The sequence below is a fragment of the Mus caroli genome, chromosome 8 (genome assembly GCF_900094665.2).
Source record: "Mus caroli chromosome 8, CAROLI_EIJ_v1.1, whole genome shotgun sequence".
NCBI classification, from domain to species: domain Eukaryota; kingdom Metazoa; phylum Chordata; class Mammalia; order Rodentia; family Muridae; genus Mus; species Mus caroli.
The window spans coordinates 58122302-58145160 of NC_034577.1; the positions used below are offsets into that span (position 1 = coordinate 58122302).

Genomic DNA, 22859 nt, shown 5'->3' on the forward strand with positions numbered 1-22859 from the left:
GTTGTGGGTAGCTGGTGAGTGTCAGCCGAACCTGCGCCCTAGCTATTCAGGTGCTGGTCTGACCAGAAGAGGCTTGTGCTTAATGTTTTAATTTAATTAAATTTGTAGATCTTTTGGGAAAATACACACTTTGATTATTTGAATCATGAAGAAAGTGAACATATCTTCTTTCTGCTATAGCTTCTTTTGAGTCCTTTGTTCCTTTTGATGTTCTCATCAGACTGATGCAGTATAACTCTGTCCTTAATTCTAAAGATTATATTTTTATGTAATAGATCTTATATAAAAATAGATCTTTGATCATCTTTCCAAAATATACATTAATAATAAATATATTCCTTGTTTTTTCATTGTTAGCTTCTATTTTTGTCATATGATTTAATATTTTATTGCAGACTGTTCTTCATTGTTCTTATTTAATATATATCACCACAGTTTCAATGGTAAACTTATCTTTTGTACCTGGAAAATATTTTTCTCAGTTTCCTTCTAAAGCACTTTGAATGGAGAATAAACATTGATTCTTTAATATTCCTGTATGTTGAACTTATCAAATTACTGTATTTCATCTAAACTTTGTGATTTTGCAGATTTTACAGTGATATTATCATTTCTCCAAATGAAATATTCATTGTAATCTCATCATGGTTTATGAAGTTCCATATGGTTTCTGTTATTTACACAAGTTACTTTTCTGTAATTATATTTAACTAGATATTTCAATTCAATGTTGTGAAATGCTTGAGAGATTATGAGGTTCCAAACTATAAATTGTGATTGCTCTACTGATTCATTATGTGGAATGACATTGGGCATTGAAGTCTAAATAATTATTATGGGTCAAAAATATTCTATTTTATCTGTGATTCATAATATTTTTAGAAGGAAATGAAATGTGTCAAATGTCTTTCTCATCATAATGTTGTGATTTTATGATTTTTCTCCCCCTGTTTATTGGTGAAAATGATTATCCAGTTTCCAGAAATAAGATTACTCATATGTGTGTTTCTCCAGTAATTTATATTACTTGCAACAATAATCTTTCTTGGGCCACTTGATATTAAACTTTTCAAATGCAGGAATCAATTCTATTTACTAGTGATTTACTTAAAATTTGCATGAAAATAATTAAAATTGATCTTTCTTGTTTGAAATTTGTTAGGCTTTGGGATGAAAGTTCTGCTTGCTCTCTTCTTAAAATTAGAATAATTTACAATGTGCTTTTATCTTGTTGAATATTTTACAGTGAAGTGAGAATATTCATTATTTAAAGCTAAGGTACAGAATAAATTTTCTCAGAGTCTGTTTAGTAGTCTTTGGAAAATAGATCTTTGATCATCTTTCCAAAATATACATTAATAATAAATATATCCCTTGTTTTCTGATTGTTAGCTTCTAAAGATATTTTCTTCATGTGATTTAATATTTTATTCCAGACCGTTCTTCATTGTTCTTGTTTAGTATATATCTCCATAGTTTCAATGGTAAACTTATCTTTTGTACTGGTTGTCTTTTAGTATTAGCCTCATAATCCTCATCCTTTCTAACTCAGGGTTTATTTGCTTTGCTGAAATCTTCAGAGATGTTTCAATCTTTAAACATGTTTATTCTCTATAGCTTTAAATATTTTATGCTTTGATTTATATTAATTTCATCTTCTAACAGTTTTAGTAATTTCTGTTTATATCAGCGATTTCCTTCTGAGACTTGTATTTTTACAAGAGTGCCATCTTTTAGAACAATGGACAGACATGCTTGTGTTTATCTAACTGCAGCTCTTGTTTCATGCAGTTTCAGGTAACATTTTTGCCTTTGCACTTGGTTCTCTTAATCTGCATGTTTCCTATATGCAGACCCAACCAACCTTTATTCGAAATATTTGAAGAATGTTTGTTGCGTGCATGAACAGAGTTCTCGTCTCTGTCTCTAGTGGTTCCTGGTTATTAGTGTTTGTTTTTGGGCTCATCTCCCATTCATGCTATATATATATATATACATATATATATACATATATATATATATATATATAATCTCTGTTGAAACAGTCGGACATTTTTATTATTTTCTAAAGGACATATTTATATCATATAAATAACCATACCAACACTGTTGGTACTAAAATAAGGAAGATAGGTCGGTCTTGCTGGCTGCCAGGTTTATTAAATGACCTTTTCACAAGGAAACAAGACTGGGTGTGAAAGAGGAGGATGTCCAAATCTTCCTCTGAAAATGATCATGCATACATACATATATATATATATATATATATATATATATATATATATATATATATATATATATATATATATATATATATATATACACTGTTGAAACAGTCGGACATTTTTATTATTTTCTAAAGGACATATTTATATCATATAAATAACCATACCAACACTGTTGGTACTAAAATAAGGAAGATAGGTCGGTCTTGCTGGCTGCCAGGTTTATTAAATGACCTTTTCACAAGGAAACAAGACTGGGTGTGACAGAGGAGGATGTCCAAATCTTCCTCTGGAAATGATCATGCATACATATCTAAATTAAACATCTCTCTCTCTTCCTCTCTCATTCCATATACCAGGAATAACTGTATACTATTTTTACTTCTCTTCTTACTTTTAAACATAGACATTTTTTTACTACATATTCCTTCCACCAACAATTTCAAATTCTGAGGTAAGTATTTAGAAGGTCATGAACCACCATGTGATTGTTGGAAATTGAATACTGAATCTCTGGAAGAGAAGTCAGTGCTCTTAACCACTGAGCCATCTCATTAGCCCCTACATATATTGTTTTGTTTAAAAATTTACCTCTGGGGCTGGAGTGATGGCTCAGCAGTTAAGAGCACTGATTGTTCTTCCAGAGGTCCTGAGTTTAATTCCCAGCAACCACTTGGCGGCTCACAACCATCTGTAATGGGATCGGATGTCCTCTTCTTGTGTATCCCAAGACAGCAACAGTGTAGTCATATAAATAAAATAAATCTTAAAAAAAAAAAATTCACCTCTGTTGGAGTAGTTTAAGTGACAACAGTTTCAACTTAAATTACAAATGTAACAGTATCATGGTATTTGCAAAATCCTATACTCAACACTCAAAGGCTACTCTCTTGCTGTGCTTTCTGTTCTTGTGATAAATACCTGAGATTATTACATATAAAAATATAATAATTATTTTGTGTAACACAATGGGTATCTAAACTTTTAAAGTAGTTTTGTGATGTATGTTCAAATGTGCGATCTTGGATGCTTGGGGTCCATGAGTTGGGTTGAATATTGAAAACTGGTTTGTAGGTTTCCATCCATAGTTAAGTGGCTCTATGGCCTTTGGGCATGTAGAGAAAGCACATCACAATGGAGAGCCTGTATCAGCAAAAAGGAACATCTAACAGCCAGGAAATCAAGAGGAAGATAGTAGACTACCAGAATTTCCTGAAAAGCTCTTTCATCAAGGACCACTTACTTGGCTCTGCCTCTTTAAGCTTTCACTATCTCCCATTTCCAAACTTGGGACTCAACCTTTAAGACATGGCCTATTGGGAGACTTCCAGATTTTGACTCTAGCACAGATTCCCAAGCTGTTATTGAGAAAATCTTTTCCTTGAAAACTGCAGCCAACATTTTACACTTTCTAGAATTTGGCTCAAAAAAGGTAGAAAAATATAGAAAGGAAATAACCTATATTTGTTAGCTTTCTTTCTAGAACTTTCTCCTCAATAATATTGAAGAATCAAATGTGTGAGAGTTTTTCTTAACAATCTTTTTGTATGATTGTTTTTAATTACACATGCATGTGGACATGCACACATGAACCATCTTCTCACATGCTGCTAGATTTACCCAAGAGAAACTTTGGTTACTACGATATTACCACTACCCAGTGCTTGTATTTTTCTAAGCATGTGTATCAAAAAGATGTTCTAGTGATTTACAAATGTTCAACCCTCAGTTTCTGGTTGCTTCTTACTATGAAGTTCCTATTTTTTGTGATGGTAAAAGGTCTGTGGGTTTGTTGAAAAGTTTGTATGTTAGAGAACTTGCATTTGTTGTTTGATGGCCTTTTGCATTTAGTGGGAAGCCTGACTTTCCTGTGAGTGCTATGTAACATGTACTGCTTTATTTCATTTGCTTTCTCCTCATTTCAACAATTATTTGTTCCTTACTCTCCTAACTTAGAGTTCTACTGGGCCCATCCTTTGGGAGGGAGTTTCATATAGTACCATTTGCTTGAGACATGTCATTAGGCAGAACTTTGATGATCCTGAAAGCTGTTCCTTGGTGAATAAATTCTAGGTCATTAAAAAACATTTGTAATTCCCAGAGAAATTGGGTCAAATACTTAGCTTGATGAAAATAGTAACATTGTTTGGCTTTTCATTGTTTTGCCTCCATCTAATATTGTATCTTGCACACAATAGGTGCCAGCAAATATTTGTTGAATGGTAAATTGTATTTAGTCATTCACAATTCAACATAGGAATGCATGGAAGCTCTGATAGGAATTATCCTTCACTGCATAAAGAACAAGTTGTGTTTACATTGCTCCTTGTATAAGAAAATGCACATATTTTAGTCTGAAAGTGCCCAGAGAGATGTAACAGAAATTAATTGGACTGAAGAGATTGGTACATTGCTTATATGACATTTGACCTTTTCATTCAAAATGACTGTTGTGTAAATTTACATAAATTTTGCATATTCATTTGCTATTTTCATACTCGCATATGAATGTGACCCAGGCAGGGCATCAAGCATATTCATAAAACTCATTACCTCATTCATATCTTTGTCTTCTTATCACAGAAAGGAATTTCATTGTTAGCTGAACACAATCAATCTGAATTAGGTAAGTAAATAATTTAGACTAAAAGCAAAATATAATTTCTTAGAACATAGGGCTGGGAATGTAGCTCAGTGGTAGAACATTTGTGTAATATCCTAGAGGCTCTGGACTTCAGCTCCAGCACCCAAAAACAAACCAACCAAACAAAGAAAACATATAGAGCAGATTGTTAAGAATGTAACATTTTGTCATGCGATTTCTTTCTACTAGATATTTACCAGTAATAATTTTAAACACTTATATTTTTCCCATATACAGGTTTTTTAAAAAAAATTACTATTAAAATTGGTAATGCAAAACACAGTTTCCATCTGGAAGGGAATAAAAGTTTATTTTGAGCCACACATGAATGACCATACCTCAGAAACACAGTCAACAAGTTACCATAAATAACAGGGTAATACTCTGTGGAAGTAGTTATATGAGCTTTATATAATTAATAAAAGTCATAAGTTAAAGCATTTACCAAATACATTGATGCTAACATTAGTTATACTGGTTACAGAGAAGTAGAGATCTTAGCTCTAGGTTTGAGATCCTGTGGGGTAGCATTCTTAACTTTGGAGCTAGGAGAAGCTAGTGACCTCCTAAAAATAGTTTCCATAGTTTTTACCTAGTAGACAAGAAAGATGCTAGATTCAGATGCAGGCTAAAACAGATATTAATGGAAATAAAAAATGTTTAAGATAATTTTGGCTTTGAATTTTCAGCATTCCAACTCTAAAAAAGCATGCTATGAGAATCTGTCAATATCCTGAAGCCTCTACATAGATATGGCTTAGATTTGATTGATTTATTCATTTTAAACTATTTAATTTGTGTGAATGAATGTTTGTCTACATGTTTCTCATACATTCCCTGGAACTATAGATAAAGAAGGTTGCAAGCCTCCGCTGGGAGCTACGAACTGAATGTAGATCCTATGTATGAGCAGCAAGTCCTCTTAATCACTGAGCCATCTTTGCAGCCTTAAACTCTATATTCTGTAATGACAAACAGCTAAGATAAAAAAATTGAGCACTAATAAGTCCCATTATATACTGAAAATGATCTATGGATTTATAGAAAAACTATACTTTCATACATAAATACAAATTATATAGATGAAGGCCAAGCATTGAATTTCAATTTCTCCGAGAATAAATGCTTTTGTATTCAAGCATATTGCCAGAAGATACTCAACTCAAGCTTCTTCTAGGAATTTGATGCTAGCTTACCTGAATGTAGTCAATAAAATGACTCACTCTTGAAGTACTTTAGATAGTCTCCATTCAGATAAATTTATATAGATTTCTAACCTTGTATTTCTACTTCCAAAATCCAGGTAACTTCTTTTGTCTTTACCATGTTTTAAAAATACCCAACACCTCTTTTGTGACATATTTTCTCTCTATATATACAGTTCTTTTGTTCTCTCTCTCTCTCTCTCTCTCTCTCTCTCTCGCCTCTCCTCTCCTCTCCCCTCTCTCTCTTTCACACACACACCTACTTCTTTGTTTCACTTTTATCCTGTGTCCTTCTACCCAACACCTGTCCTAGTTTCTTAATTGTTCGTGAATTCTGTTGTCATAAAGATTTTACAGTACCTCACTCATCAGAGGAGAGCATCAACTACAGACTGAGAATAACACAACCACTTCCCCAAACACTGTTTTTTACTTGTGGGCATTACCTGCATGATTACAGTTAGAGTGCATCCTTTCTACGATCCAAATCTGCAGTTGATAGACAATGAAATAAAGTTCTCACCCTGTCCAAAGACTCACTTAAATGCCTCCCAATTGTTAACTCATTTAACCCTGACCTCAGTTCTGAGTGTGTGTGTATGTGTGTGTGTATGTGTGAGATCTTCCCTTTCTTGATGAAACAACAAAGCAGGGTTGGAATTTGTGTTTCCAAATCTGCATTTCTAATTATTATATCACATTGCTTGTTGAGAACCAAAGCACAGTGTGACTTTGTCTATAATAGCACAGGATCATGGATCTTTGAATCTATTACATAGGTGAAAATGATCTGCAGCTATGCAGTTCTGGGTCTGGATGTGTCATTGACTGCTATGATCCTGAAGATTATTTATTATGCAGATCGTTAATCATCTAAGTGGAATGCAGTGTAACAAATATACAATCTGGTGTTGCTCTCAAGCATTATCTATGTAAAAACCTTACACCCTTTTCCCAGTTTTCTTACTTGGTCACAGTCAATACACCCTGAACCCTCCCCCATCTTCAACAGGATCTACTATTTTATTTTCTGGATATTTCTTCAAGAAGAGATAGCTGGTTGTCAGCTAGCTTTCATAGCATCTACTTGAATAAAGGCACATGAATTTTTTCTCTTTCTTGTTCTCAAGTGACCAAATTGCTAGATTCATATCTAGGGGGCAAAGGCAAGTTATGTATGTGACATTTATGTTGTTCTTTGTCAAAAACTCGGTTTTTTTTTTTTTTTAAAGAATCACTTTGCTACTGGGTGTGATGTTACAGAGGGCTGTCCTCCAAAAATGGCTGTGAAGATAGTGGAGGGATTTGGGCCTGAGAAAACCTTAAGGAGCCATATAGCAGCGAATTTCCCAGAATCTTTTGATTCTAGTAAAGTATACTTCTGCCTTTTCAAGCAGCCATTGATTTGGATTTTTGTTGTAAGACAGAGCTGAATATGACTGGCACATTCTGTAAGCTGAAGTGAAGGGTTTTGCATAATTGAACAGAAAGACGATACAAAGTCATGTAAACCTGTTAGTGGTAATTTGCACATGATACCATTTAGAATAAAATCACATGCTTATGTTGTAATAGAAATATGCTCATTTTAACTTTACTACTTCTTCCAGAAAATTATATTAGAAAACAGTATTCAGAACATTTATCCTCTAAAAAGAAAGCAAAATGATAAGGCCAGGATGCAGTGACTGTTAACATAGAGCTTTAAAAAATTTTTTTTAAAGTAAAGGTATAGGTTTGATTACTGTAGAGATTGCCATCTTTTACTTTTCAATTAAATTAATTGAATAATAAATTAATATAGAGCCAGTATCTCATGTACCCCAGGCTGAACTTTAACTTGCACCTGAATATGACATAGAACTTTTGATCTTTCTGTTTCTACTTCCTGAGTAATCATATCAAGTTTTATGCGGTGATAGAGATTGCCCCAAGTCTTATGCATGCTAGGCAAATACTCTACCCACTGAACTAAATTCCTATTCTTAACTTTAGAAAATAACATTTCTTGGGGCCAGAGAGATGGCTAAGTGGTTAAGAGTACTGGCTGTACTTATAGAGGTCCTGAGTTCAGATCTCAGCAACCACATGGGGGCTCACAACCATCTGTAATGGGATCTGATGCGCTCTTCTGATATGTGTGTGTGAAGATAGAGCACGCATAATAAACAAACAAACAAACAAACAAATAAATAAAATTACATCTCTTTTAATTGTTTTAACAAACAAGTATAGAATTGGAATATTTAAAAACACATTTTAGGCAAGTTTTTTTTTCTAACTTTATTTTTTAAAATAGCATTTACATTAATATTTAAGGAATGCCTTTTTTCTAACTTTATCTTCTTTGTTTCTCAACATGGTGAAAAAATTAGTCAACTAAGATCTGAGTACTTGCTGGCTGGTGAGAGGAGGTCTTGCATTATGCTAAACAGTTTCTTGTGCTATCTATTCATTCACATTTTACTACATTCATCCCTGCCCCAAACACAGAGCTGATTGCTTTTGCATGGCAAGCTATACATAGGTAGAAAGTTAGTCCCAAAGTCATGAGACCTGGCTTCTAGTACTTGTTCTGCCCGAGTCCATTGAGCAACCTTGAGTGATTATGACTGCTATAATTTTTGAGTACTCATATATTCCATGTACTCATCTTGCATTCTGGGAATTAAACAATCTACATTGGAAAATGCCCATTTGTAGATGTTATTTTTAGACTTCAATCCTTTTTTATATTTCCTTGAGTTCATATTTCAGCAAGACTGATTAATGAATAAATGGATCATTATTAGGCATAATTTAATTATGATTTATAGGGATCATCTAGAATTATCTCAATATTTTTCAACACATTCACCTTACCTTTTACACCTGGTAAACATAAGATATCTTGAGTCTTCAAGGGGCCATAATGTTTGTCAGCAGTAGTCTTGGGGGCAGGTATGGTATGTTTCAAACAATGCATAAAGTTTAAATGCTAGACCTTTTCCCATATTTTTCTGTTTAGTGTGAGTTTGTCAAAGTGGTACATTTATCACCCTTTTTAAAGGATAATGTAGTGGGCTGAATCTCAGTGATATGGGAGATAGTTGTGAACTTTGGAATGATTTTTACCTTGTAGAATTAAAAACTTTCTCATGAACATTGCCCGCTGGTGCATATAGTTGCCACATGTGGGCCATGTTTCTATAGTGCTTTGCTAGCTATTGTATCTAAGCACTAATGGGTATTGAGTTCTGCCTCTGCATTTTCTGCAAGATGGCACTGCAATTGAAAGTTAAAGGTCTGTGTAATTTTTTTAAAGGTTAAATTAACCTGAAACAGAAGAAAACTAAAGCGAACCGTAGCTGCTTTCTTGGCTCTGTTCTCTTGGTTTTTAATGGGATCAGGGTGTTTCATGGAGCATAGGCATGTTTGGTGTTTCTTGCATGAGTTGTAGCTTAGTCATCATCTTTCATAGTCTCCAACAATCAAACAAAAGGAGCCAATTCTCTATTTCAATCATGTGCCTTTGTTTGATGTTTATTTGATGATTGACTTTTGAAACCAACCCTGACTGTTGAGTTCTCACTATTGTAAGTCAAAGTTAGAGTAATGAAAATGTAAATGTTTCCCTTCTCATTTTGGGGAGCAGGGTGAGTAAAAAGAATGACCCTGATGACTTTCATTGTACTCAGTATAAAAGAAGAGAAGCCATCGTATTGTCCATATAATGCAGATAGCATGTGGCATAAGTTGGGATTTGATACGTGTCCAATATGAGTGAGAAGTACAAAGATGTCAGAAAAGAGAATCAAGAGCTAAATTCATGGGCAACTAGCAAAGGACTAGCACATATTTCCTTAAATATTATGCGTTCTTGAGAGATAATGTAGTATTCTAAATATATTAGAATTTAAATATAACTGATTTTATGCTAATGAACTTTGAATGTAGTACTCTAATCCACGACCTTATCAACTGTAGCTTGATTTTACTCATGTTGGGGCACACCTATGTCCATTCTACTATGTGTTTTTTGATTAGCCAAGCTTCTTCTATCTCTGGTAAAAAATAGAGAATTCTATAAAGTTACTGTGAGGCAAGCTGTTTAGGTAAATGTAAAACAGTGAGGTCCTTCTCTCAAGCCCCTGGGTGGGATGGAGAGAGACAACAACGACTCCTAGGCAATTTTATGCTGAGAATTACAAGGTACAATATGAGCTCAATTGGCTCAATCAGCATCACATGGGCCTTCCTAGCATTAATAATTACAGACGTATATAATACTCAATAAACACCCCTTAAAGTCTAAAGTTGAATAGTTAAATAGAATAATAGTCCCCCTACTATCCATAGCTTCTGATGCCTATGTTGAAGTGCAATTCAAAGACAATAAATGAAAAATTCCAGAAATAGGAAATTCATAAGCTTTCAACTTCATTGTGAAGCCTTGTATCATCATTCCATTTCCATATGGAGTTGTGAGTGATTGCTCTCTCCAGTGTAGCCATGTAGTAAAGCTACCCATCCATTACTCATTTAGTAACCTTCTTCATTGTCAGACAGACTGTTGCAGGCAATAGCGCTTGACTAAGCTTTATTTTATTTAATAATGGCCTCAAAGTGCAGGAGCAGCAATGCTTGGAAAAGAAGCTGTAAAGTGAAAAGCTGGAAGTCTCCACTTAAGGAAAAGGCAACTAGTGTGTTAGATTTCTCAGATCTATGGTTAAGAGCAAATTGGAAAACACCCCCAACACATAGAGTACTCCCACCCACCAAGGCACACCCTCACACACATAAAAAACTCATACATGTACATACACACACACCAACATACATACACATCATCTACAAGCACACACACAGAGACATACAGGCCACATATACACACACACACCAAACACACCACACACATACACACATATACACACACATCCCCCACAACAATTCTCTTTATACTTTCAGGCATGTATGGTGATATTGGACTATATGTCTTGTGGGTAAGCGGAGAGATGACTTCATAGGCAAAAGTGCATAGTTTCTCAAGTCTTTATGAAATCCGTGATGAAAGAAATTATCCATTTGGATACAGATCAGAAAATGCCCTGGGCAACGCGAGATAGAGAAAACTCAGCACAGCATGCTGAATGAGCATAGATGAAGCTCCTCCTGGAAAGTGGGAGGATTTTCACTTTATCTTTGAAGCAATGAAGGATTTGAAGCACAGCGTCGAGATCTGATCTATTTATTGGAGCACTCCCTCTGGCATTTGTGAGGAAAATGAATTACAGAGATGCAACTGAAGCTAGATGGCTGCATTCTTTTCGGCAGAAGAAAATGAGAATTGGAGTTAGGGCAGATTAACAGGGATACAGAAGAAGTCAGGGGCTTGGGAACTGCTTATGAGTAAAATCTGTCAAAGCTTGATGGATGGCTGTGGGAGAGGATGAAGACCTCCAACTGATCCTCAAGGTGCTGGGATACACACTGGGTAGATTTAATTTTTATTCACTAATTAGGAAATCTAGGGACAGGAACATTTAGGAAAGATGATGCTTTTAGTCATTCAAAGGTTTTGTTTTCTTTTAAAATACACATGAATTTGGAGAGGAAATTTATTAATCTTCTGTGGTTATTTAAAGCTAGTGACATTTTTAATTAGGATGAAAAGAAGGGAAAAAGAGCTGGGATAGAGACCAAGCATATTTCACTGCGTGGCTGGGTGTGTCACAACACTTTTCTTGTCATTTTGAAATGTGGACTATGAAGACAATTGTGTATTTAACCCTGACAAAAAAGATACTCTTGGAACCTAGATACTGAGAAGGTGCTCTGTCTTCATTCTGATCATTCAGGGATTTCGATAAAGTTGACAGTCACTACAAATGTACATATGGCTTTTACAATTCTACGTTTTAATACTTAGAGAGTATCAGATGGAGAACAAGCTCATCTTTAGTGTTATTGGTGCTGAAGGTGTAGGCAATGAAGTCTCTGTGGTGGATCTCACAGCTGCTTTTGTTCTGACTCAGGTTCGTGGAGTTGCAAGTCATGGGGCTTATAGAGGCTGACTCTGAATGTCCACACAGCTATTGTTAAATATTCTATTGAAGTCACCAAATTATTTATACTTTTTGTCTCTCAACATTAGATAGCACTGGGAAATAAATGAGGTCACTGAGAACTTTGGTTTGCTATAAGCTTTTACAAGCTTTTACCTTAAACTGGATAGTGCAGGAAATAGAAAAAAAAATCTTAGAAGGGTAAATTAAAGGAGCCTCAGTTTGATTGGGACATGCTGCATTCAGGTATTGACATTGCACTTTGCATTATATTAGCATGTAAGTAAAATAAGATATTAAAATAAATTAAAAAGAAAACAATGTCCCAGTGTGGTGCATCAGATATTTTATTGATTGTTGAACTCTAGGGCTACTTTCATCACGATGGTCTCAGTATGATTTACTCACTGGCAAGAAACTTCAGCATCTTAGTTCCTATGCATTGAACACTTACTTCTAAACATTCAACTGAAAGCTTAACATAAATTTTGGAAGTCACAAGAAAATTAATACCAGAATCAGAGACAAAAGAAGATACTTTTGCTAGCATAGAGCTAAAGATGTGTCATTATGATGGTTTTTGAAAATGTCTAAAGTCAAAAATAGACACGGATCATTGCTCAGAGCCTTAGTTAAAAAGCCACAAAGTGCCATTGCATGCTGAGGGACACTTAATGATATTGACCATCAAATTACTCGGGTCGCTTATCATCTGATCCATATATAGCACAACAATCTTTGCTTTTTGTTTGTATGTGAATAATAAACACACTTCTTATGTAAAAATATTAATTCATGCAATTCTTTGGGTGTCTATATAATTCAAATGGGATTGAACATTTATTCAAACAAATTCTGTTACCTGATTATGAAAAATACCTCCCCAAAAGATGAATCGCCTGGATTAATGTGACTCAGGATGATATTTAGAACCATAATTTTTCTCCGTTAGTTTCTTAGCAACCAGGAATTAATTAGAAGGATCTCTTCTTAAATGTTCAACTGCTTCTCAGACCTCTGTGCGCACAATTTGGGCAGATGGTCAGTCTGGAAATTTCTTGCAGAATTGTCCAGTAAATAGTAATCTTTAAGAAAATCAAGTTTTCTGTGGAATATAGTGAGCAAAGGTAATGGTTAATTGTATATACATCATTTTGATGCTAAGCTCAAATGTTTGGCTTTAGTCATTTTTCTCAGTGAAACCAAAGGTATTTTTGTAAAGAGGTTGTCTTTTTCTAGTGTGCATTTTTGTCATCTGTGTCTAAACTCAGGTGCTTGAAGGCATGTAGATTATGTTTGAGTCCTATATTCTGTTGAATTGATCTATACATTTGATTTTTTAGCCAGCACCACACTATTTTTTATTACAACTCAATAGTATTACTTCCAATCAAGTATGGTGATACCACCAGCCTTTTTTCTGGTTAGAATTTTTATGGCTATCTGGGGTCTTTGGGTTTCTAGACACATTTTAAGGTTTTTTAAAGAAATTATGTGAGTTGTTATTTGAAAAAGTTGTTAAGAAATTTTTTAATAATGAGAATGGAACCAAGATTCTTAGGTATGACAGGCAGGCACTCTTCCATTTATACATATCACTAGCCCTCTTTGTATCTCTTATTTTGACAGGAGATCTAAGATTTCAGGATAGCCCTGACTGCACTATGTAGTCCAAGCTGGCCTCTACATTGTCATCCTCCTTTCTCAGCCCAGCAAGTGGATGGGAATGCGGCCTGCACCATAGGATTAGCTTATTTTGTTCATAGTTTTACTTATCTTATATCTTAAATTTACTTTGTTCATAATGGACCCTATTTTTTGCACAAAATAAATTTTTACTCTCACTATATCTATAATCTATCATCCATCTCTATATCTGTCTTTCTTCTCTCTCTTTCTTCTCCCTCTTTTTCTTTCTTTCTTTCTTTCTTTCTTTCTTTCTTTCTTTCTTTCTTTCTTTCTTTCTTTCTTTCTTTCTTTCTTTCTTCCTTCCTTCCTTTCTTTCTTCCTTTCTTCCTTTCTCCCTTCTTCCTTTCTTCCTTCCTTCCTTCCTTTCTTCCTTCCTTCCTATCTATCTATCTATCTATCTATCTATCTATCTATCTATCTATCTATCTCTCCTATCTTTCTGCTATTACTGATAATGAAGTTTTATATAAGTTCAATCGACATGAGGTTTTCCTATTAATAATTCATGAAGTTTTTCAATGTGATATTCTCTTTTGATTAACTAATAACATGTGTAGTCATGGGCATAACTACTGAAATCCACTTCCATATTTCTGGGGCGTGGTTGAGAAGAAAGCGTCAAGCATGAAGTGAATTGTGGCTAAAATCAATAGTTGTGCTCACATACTATTGTCTGCAGTGTGATTTGCAGTAAGTATACTCCAGCAGTAATGGTGTAACCTCACTTAATCATTTCTTTGTCATAAAACCCATGGCAAAATAACATGTCCAAATGTAAGTCAACATATTTTTTTAATTTAATATTTGTTGATATGCCTCTCATCTCATTGAATGCTAGGGGTATATGTGTATATGTGTCTGTGTGCCTGAGTGCATATATATATATATATATATATATATATATATATATATATATGCTTACCAATGTGTTTTCCTGAATATGAAGACTAGATGTTAATGAAATCTCTCTTCCTCAGTTGCTCACCACCTTATTTGTTGAGATGGTATTTTGTAATGAACCAAGCACTCACTGATTCAGCTATACTGGTTGTTGTAGTAGGTCTCCAGGGATTCTCTAATCTACACCAGGATTGGGTTTACAGGCACTCTCTAATGTGTTCACCTTTGTGCATAGGCACTAGGGATTGAACTCAGGTTCTCATGATTGTGTGGCAAACACTTTTCAGATTAAGCTATCTTCCCTATCCTAATGATAGGCTTTAATAAAAGTCTAATTTACTGTGAATCATGTGTAAATCACGTACATAATTGCAATTTTCCCTCTACTTATGATTAAACTTCGCAAAAATAAGTCCAGTTTTTATCTTTATGAAAGAAATGCTTCATCTCCTTGTTCTGAGTGGAAAGGGATGCTTGATTTCCTTGTTCTTCGAGTCCAGCTGTTTTAGTACCAGTCTCTAGTCATTTTTGTGCAATACCTCCATTTGGCAGATATAAAAGAGTCAGTGTGGCTCTAAGATAAACTTTAAGAATGGGGATGTCTAGTAGTGCACACAGGGCCAATGATGTGTATAATGATATGTGATTTGAAAGCATATATAACACAAGAAGAGTTTAGCATTAAACTCATATATTCTTCCTGGAAGGACGCATAGAAAGAAGTTGAAACCATTTCAGAGTTTCTCAGTCTTTATACTTGGCACCAGTTACCTTATGTTTTTGTTGCTAAATCGTATCCTTGTATTCTGTATTTTATTATAGCAATTTAAAGACAGAGATAGCTCCCACAAATTCATTTATACCTTTAGTGCATAGCAAAGTTTCTTACAGAAAGAACTTTATACTTTAAATATAGGCAGAAAAGTATTGTTTTGAATTGATTTACAATTGGCTGGGACCAGGGTGATTTTACTTCCATTGACTTGTATATATGCATCACATTTAGGTGTTTAATTCTGCTTGTCCCAGGAGTCAGGGCATGGGACTTGAGGCATGGGGATAGAACAAAGGTTGTTCTGAATTGCAAAGAAGTGCTTTGGTCTTTACTAGCCACATACTGATCTGTTAACTATTGATACACATAGCATCTGATCCAGACTAAACTAGCTATTACTGCTGTCAGTTCTTTATTTCTATGCTTAAAGGCCATGGGGTCCATATCCTTTAAAGCATCAGAGATAGTGTAACTACTACTTAGTATAAGCTGGATGGTAAGCCTAGACCTGTGTCCACCTCACTTATAATTTTTATATCCCAGTGAAACATGAACCCATTTTCACCCATTTCCTAGATTTATCAGCTCATTTGAAATTTTTTTTTTTTACCTCAGTGTAGTAAATCTGTATCTAGTTGTGTAAGAAATGAGGTATGGGTAGTGAAGGAGTCCAATTTCTATATCTATATTTATTAAATATTTGAGCTCTTTTGTTAAAGCAAGGGTTCTTTCTATTCTTTTGGGTATAAAATAAAATAAAAACCTTATAAATGAGAGGTCCATGATGTAAAATAGAGAAAGAATTATATAATATCTCCAACTACTGTATTTCCTCAGTATTTAAAGTGAAATACTCATTGAATGGGTATCATTAGTGGAAGGTACTAATTTATAGCATACTGAGTACCTAGTTTAAAAACCTTTGTTTGAAGTAAAATTAGTATTTCTCATTTTGTTTTCTTAAATATAGAATCAAATTTCAATGGGACCCCAAGGAGTGGGGAGCAGTAGGGGATAGGGACATCCTCTTGGAGATGGGATGGGGGGGAGGTGGGGTATATGGAACAGTTGGAGGCCAGACTGGGGGGAGGATAAAGTCTGGACTATTAAAAACTATTAAAGAATTTAAAAAAGCATGAAAATCAAAAAATAATGCAAAGATTGGTGATAACTGGGTGCAAAAGTCTAACATTTTAGTTTATCAACTGCTCATGTGTACACTGAATCACTCCGGGACACCTACTTATCCTTACTGTCTCCATTGCTCATCTTGCTTGTAGAGAAGGTTGTCTTCCCTTTGGATAAGGCGAATAAAACTTGTAACTCAAGATCAGTGTGTACTAGAGAAGGAAGCAGGGAAAACAGTTTTCTGAAACAATTAGCATTATTGTGGTAATGACACAATGGTTTGAAATTGAGTTTTGTGTAAGAAGATAAAGCCCACACAACCACACATGGTAGGTCTCAGTGAGAGTGATTGTGAGCTAGCCATTCATCATGTCTTTTAAGGATCAGCTTATTCTTGAGAAGAATACATTGATTTTAGTAACAAATTCTTCAAGATTTTGTAAAGTTCTGTAATATATAAGTTCTGTAGTATATAAAATGAAAATTTTATAAAATTCTCATAATAAAAGATATAGTAACTTGAGTGATATCCTGCAGATATTAATGGGATAATTTTTGTCTCTTCAGTGATTATAACATTTTAATCATGTCTAGGAAAGATGAATTATTGGACTATAATCCTTAGCAATTAATTTTTTGATAGCAATAAAATCTGATGAATTAATATTACTAATTATGTATAATTTTCATTTACTCACAGCTTTATTTTGTACATAGAATAACACAATTGTACATCAATACAAATTATTATGTATGAGACATGTATATTAATAACAATTACTAGTATCACTGAATAATAACCTGCTAGAAGTTGAAGTCATAGCGAAACACATGATCATAACTCAGTATCTTTTTCTTTGGTACTGTGATCTTAAAATCCTAGCTGCATATACAAAATAGTTAGAAGTTTTATTGATTAGATTTTAACCAAGTGCATGGTCTCATAAAGTAGAGCATACATTTAAGGCAAGTAAATTCTTCAGCTAACTGGTGCACTATACTTTTTAAAAAAATAATTTAACAATGTTTGAGGTCAAGTTTACTGGTGAAAGCATTGAGACTTTAGAATACAAAGATATAGTCAACCTTCTTTCTTGGTCTCACTGTAGCAGAGTGGTTCTACTGTAATAGAACCTTTTGCTGTATCTTACACTTACTATCTTTGGATCATGAACTTCATTCCTTTCATTTTCCCCTTCAATTTGGCACTTTCTTGACTAAAATGACCTAGCATGACTTTTGTTCTTTATCAATGCTTTCTCAAAAAGTAAATTTTAGAATAAATGTTCCTTTCCTGAATGTACCATTTATAGGTTTTGTTTCTCTTAACTCATTCACACTTTTCCTTCTTGACAGTTAATCACTACTCATAATTCCATATCTATGTTTGTGTTGAGTTATTTGACTAGTAGCTACTTACTGGCTACAATGCAGTCTACCTGAAGTCAGGAATGTTTCCCACTTGGGTGAGTTTTGTTCTCAGTGCATAGAAGGATGTCTATGTAATACACATTAAATTTTTCATGAGTACATTAAGATATGAACAGATGAATTATTGGGTCTACTTTAATCAAAATTGCATTTTAGGGTTTTAAAATGGTTTGGGATTTATCTTGTTTGTATGTGTATTTATACAAACCTATTTGATGAGAGCATTTTTATTTATCAACTGTCTAAATAACCAAAAATCCTTATTCTAAAATGGTAAATACAAAACCAATGGCAGTTTGCTAAATTTAATTTCCTTTTTCCTACAAGCAAGATGAAACAAGCAAGTAAGTCTACTGCAAATTCTATAATGAAATAAACAGCACTCATATCCACAGACATTTGTAAACATGTAGTACATAAATACAGCAGATGTAAAAATTTAGGCGGCGGGGAAGTACTCAGAGACTAAGAGGTTAAAGGTGTTTTCAACAGAAAGAAACAGCATTTTCAGATGTGGACCCCAGGGAACCTGTCTCAGTGGATCCAATGTCTATCACAGTACCATGGCAGTTGAAATTTAAATGAGGCAACACTAAGAAATTGTTTAATTTTTTGTATATTATTTTTCTAGAGTTCTGAACCCCATCTAGCCACTGCTATAATATCATATTCTGATTCTAAATAGTTTCCAAATGAGTAAAGACATGACAGAGTGGGAGACAGTTACAGCCAGAGGCCGCACACAACTCCTCATTAATCCCAGAATGTCAGCGGTCTTAGCTTTCCAGTTAGTAATATCCACTTTCCAATATTGGGCTGATTTGAGTCTTTAGAATGCAATAGACTGTTGCTAGAGGCCTCATCATTTGCATTCTATATAACTGTACTCGCTCTGTGTTCATAGATTACCCCCAGGGATATCTGTAGTTGTTTTTTCCCTTTGATTATAGCTAATCACACAATACCCTTTCTAGTATCTTTTTATACAATTTCTTACTTAGAATCCTAATTGTAAGCATCTGTCCTATTTCATGGTTCCCAATCTTCTAATCTTGGGGAATCAATCATAATCTGATTGTTTACAAGAACAAAATGGCTTGCAGTAGTCCATCTGGGGGAGAAAGACTATTGTTATCAGCTTGATATCTTAAATGCCAGCAGTGAGATAGAGAGAGGGGACCATTTACACAAACTCATCAGTCACTTAAAGTGCTTCTTATCCCAACAATACCCAGAAGAACTATCTTACCTCTTTCTTGCCACAACTAAGAAAATAAGTGTTTTTATATTATGTCACTTAAGATCCCTGGGCTGAAAAAAGTATGTGTACATATGTTGGTAGTAGATATTAAGGCAAGAGGTATGGTTGTTAAAGTAATTGGGTATGGCAACCTACATTTGTCCAGCATTACCTTATGTGACTCCCTCTAAGGTGCTGTAACGCTGAAAAGGCTGTGGCTATGATTCTGTTCATGCATGGATGAAGGAAGGTAAACTGTTGATTACCCACTCTTTACAGGCATGTGATAGATTGTGCTAATATTACACACAATTTCAATGATTTGCTCTTCTTGTAGGAGGAGGTATAAATGTTGATGAGGAGGGAACAAGACATAAATTAAGTTGCTTTTCTAATCACTCCATGGTTTTAGCTGTTTTCTCTCTTGGTGCATCTACAAAGTGTTCTTCCCCAATACAGGTTCTTCTCCACCCCCCCCCCCATTTGATGGAAAATATGGTATCCTATTTAAAAGAGCGCATCTCTCAAGTTTATGATACAGAAACAACTCCTGATGCCTGATTGGAAATCACAAAGCTGGGAGAGGCTTGCAGAGATATGTAGGGCCTTAGATTTCAAGAAGGAAAGCAAAAGAGATGTGAGTAGAAAAAGATGTGCATGCTTACACATGGCTTAATTTATTCAAAAAGGGAGAGTCTGTAGCATGGCAGCTGAAATAGATACAATTACAGGCCCACTGAAGGCCCATAGAAGCCAGAATATCCAATAACTCTGGAAAGATGAACATCGATCAGAGATACTAAAGATTCCTTTAAATATGAAATATAATTAGGTCTTATAAGTTCCTTCATTCTGCAGATACATGCTATTCTTTCTCCAGATTTGTGTAGAATGGCAATTAGAAATTCTTTAGAGCAGAACTTACTGCTGAATAAACTCAACCAACCTCCTTAGTTCTTTCTTAACTCTGGTTAACTGGTTCAACTCAGTTGTTCTCAAACTCCTTTCCAGGTTGACTGATTCAATCTGGCTTCTCTCAGCTTATGACTGAATTGCTCTGCTTGGCCTCAAAGTAACTCTGGGAATCTGTTCTAATCTCCTGGCTTTTAAAAAATTCTCTGTAATAAAAATATTAAAAATCAAAAAAAAAAAAGAATGCCAAAAAAAAAAAAAAAATTCTCTGGCTTCAGCCGTCTCTGCTGACCTGCTCTGAACTGCATGAACTCACAAAGGAACTCAACTCCACCTCACAGAACTCACTGTAGTGACTCCCAGTTGAATGAGTCACCTACACTGCTCTGAACTCAACCAGCTGAACAGAACTGACTGACTCCCTGTAATATTTATCCATTGAAATTTAACTAATATTTATACCATTGATGACATGGGAAGTGTATACTGAGGCAAAGACCTGCTATCTCAGTAAGGCAGTTTTATTTTTTGAACCATATCCCATATAGCTACTTACAAGCTTGATTCTATGACTAAACTGCTGGCTCGTTGGAAATCTCTTTCTATCTGTGTCATTATATTGAGCTAGCCTGCCTTTCACTTGAGCTTCTCCATAACCAAGAGGACTCTTTAGGTTTCTTTCCTTGAATAATATTTCACCTGAAACTGTAGTTCCAGCAAACCCAAAGAGAAAATCCCTCTTACCCATAGCTCCTTCCATAACACTCCTCCAAACCAAAAGAGAACCAAAAGAGAGAGAGAGAGAGAGAGAGAGAGAGAGAGAGAGAGCAAGAGAGCTCTCAAAGATTCAATTGCAAATAAGTCTCTAGCTCTTCTCTAAAACCTGTGGCAGGGTGAACCAAGTTACCATCATGGTGTGTGTTACCATCATGGTGTGTATAGGTAGGCTCCAAGTCAAGTCAGTAGGGGACAAACTATTTTATCTTTAGTGTCTGGGTAGCTCAAGGCCACCTAACTGACTTTGTCTCTAGTCACAGAACAAAGACCACAAGACCTCTCCCAAGCAAAGTTGTTTAAAACAGGCAGAAACTTTCCATTCTTTAGCATTCTTATTTATGGAGGCTTCTTTTTCTCTTGAGCTTGTGCCCACTGTAACAATACAAATGCATGCATACAACTGCTCTGTTGGGTTCAGAAAAATCTGTCAATTATTCTGTCTCATTTTCCTTGCTGATCCATAAGCCTTAAAGGGGGAGGCACTGGAGTTTTTAGAACTCCAATGAAGGAGGTTAGAAAGTGTTTCAGGTCTAGACCATTTCAGTTGCATCAAACAGAAAAAAACTTCTTCTGTGTATCTAAGGATTGTCCAGTCACAGCTAGAATGCTTGGACAAAGCTCATGAAGCTTAACTTAGTGGGAAAAATCCAACTTTTTAACCTTTCCAACTGTGTTTTATGTCCTTGTAATTATTTGATTCATTTTCTTGAAGCTAATACCCTATTTCAGTAATAAAGGCAATTTCTAATTTCTCTCATATTACTGAAGGCCTGCTGATTTCTGATGCAATGAACTCTGTCTACTATAAAAATTTTAAGATTTCCATTTAATATGTCAAAATGCCAGTACTTTTCATGTTATTTCCCCCCTCCATTAAAACATTGATTTTTAGAGCTGCAAATAATTGTGAACATGATGGAATTAGTTCTTAGAAGGTTGTCTCCATGGAGAGAGCATAAGTCTAATGGAATGAGCATAACAATATTTATGTGCGCCAAGCTGGGAATGTAGTTTTGCTTTTAAATTAAAGACTTGTAGGATTGATATATTTTGAACATTTCTTTTAAGTCTTAATTTATAGCAGGTGAGTGGTTAGTAAGTGTATGTCAGGGTAAATATATTTTGAGATAAGATAGTGTTTTTTTCATACTATAAATTGTATTTTGCTTAAAATATACACATGAAACATCTCTTTAATTTAGACCCTTTTTATATTATGCAAAATTTTTACTACTAAAGAGAGTACCTACAAAAGAAGTGAATTATATTCTATAATATAACTCTAACTGTACCAGGCAACTTCACTTTGCTGCATTCATTTGTACCACTTAAACTTGGAGAATATCCTACTAAGAGTAATTGTTCTCAATAGCAGAGGGGTTTTTATTTATGGAAATGATATTGTATTGCCTATATCCTTAGATATTTTATATTTGTGTACATACTAAAAGAAAAGCCTTTTTTAATATCTGGTGAGAGTTAAGAATAACTATAGAAAACAAACTTGAAAAACCTTGTAGAGAGGTCAATTCTCACTATTTTAAGGAAAATCACAAATCCAGTTATGATAACAAATTTTATGTGAAACAAAATATGAAGCATTATCTACTACTGGGTTAGAAATCAGGGAGTAATGGTTTATTTACACTGGTCTTTGTTTATTTAGATTTGTGTTTGCTTGTTTGTTTGTTTTTTTGTTTGTTTTAAGTGACAGGGTATCAGTGTAGCACAGGTTTTCCTACAACTCATTAAGTAGCACAGGCTGGTCTTGACATAGCATTTTCCATTCCTCTACTTTCAAGTCATTGGAAACAAACCTGGGTGTACAATAATCACACACACACACACACACAGAGAGAGAGAGAGAGAGAGAGAGAGAGAGAGAGAGA

The 22859-nt window shown here is 34.6% G+C and overlaps 1 protein-coding gene across 3 annotated transcripts in view; it reads left to right on the forward strand.

The window, feature by feature from the left end:
• The window catches only part of March1 (membrane associated ring-CH-type finger 1), a 781857-nt gene that overhangs the window by 48787 nt on the left and 710211 nt on the right, over positions 1-22859 (forward strand). The gene's annotated exons all lie outside the window — the stretch shown is intronic.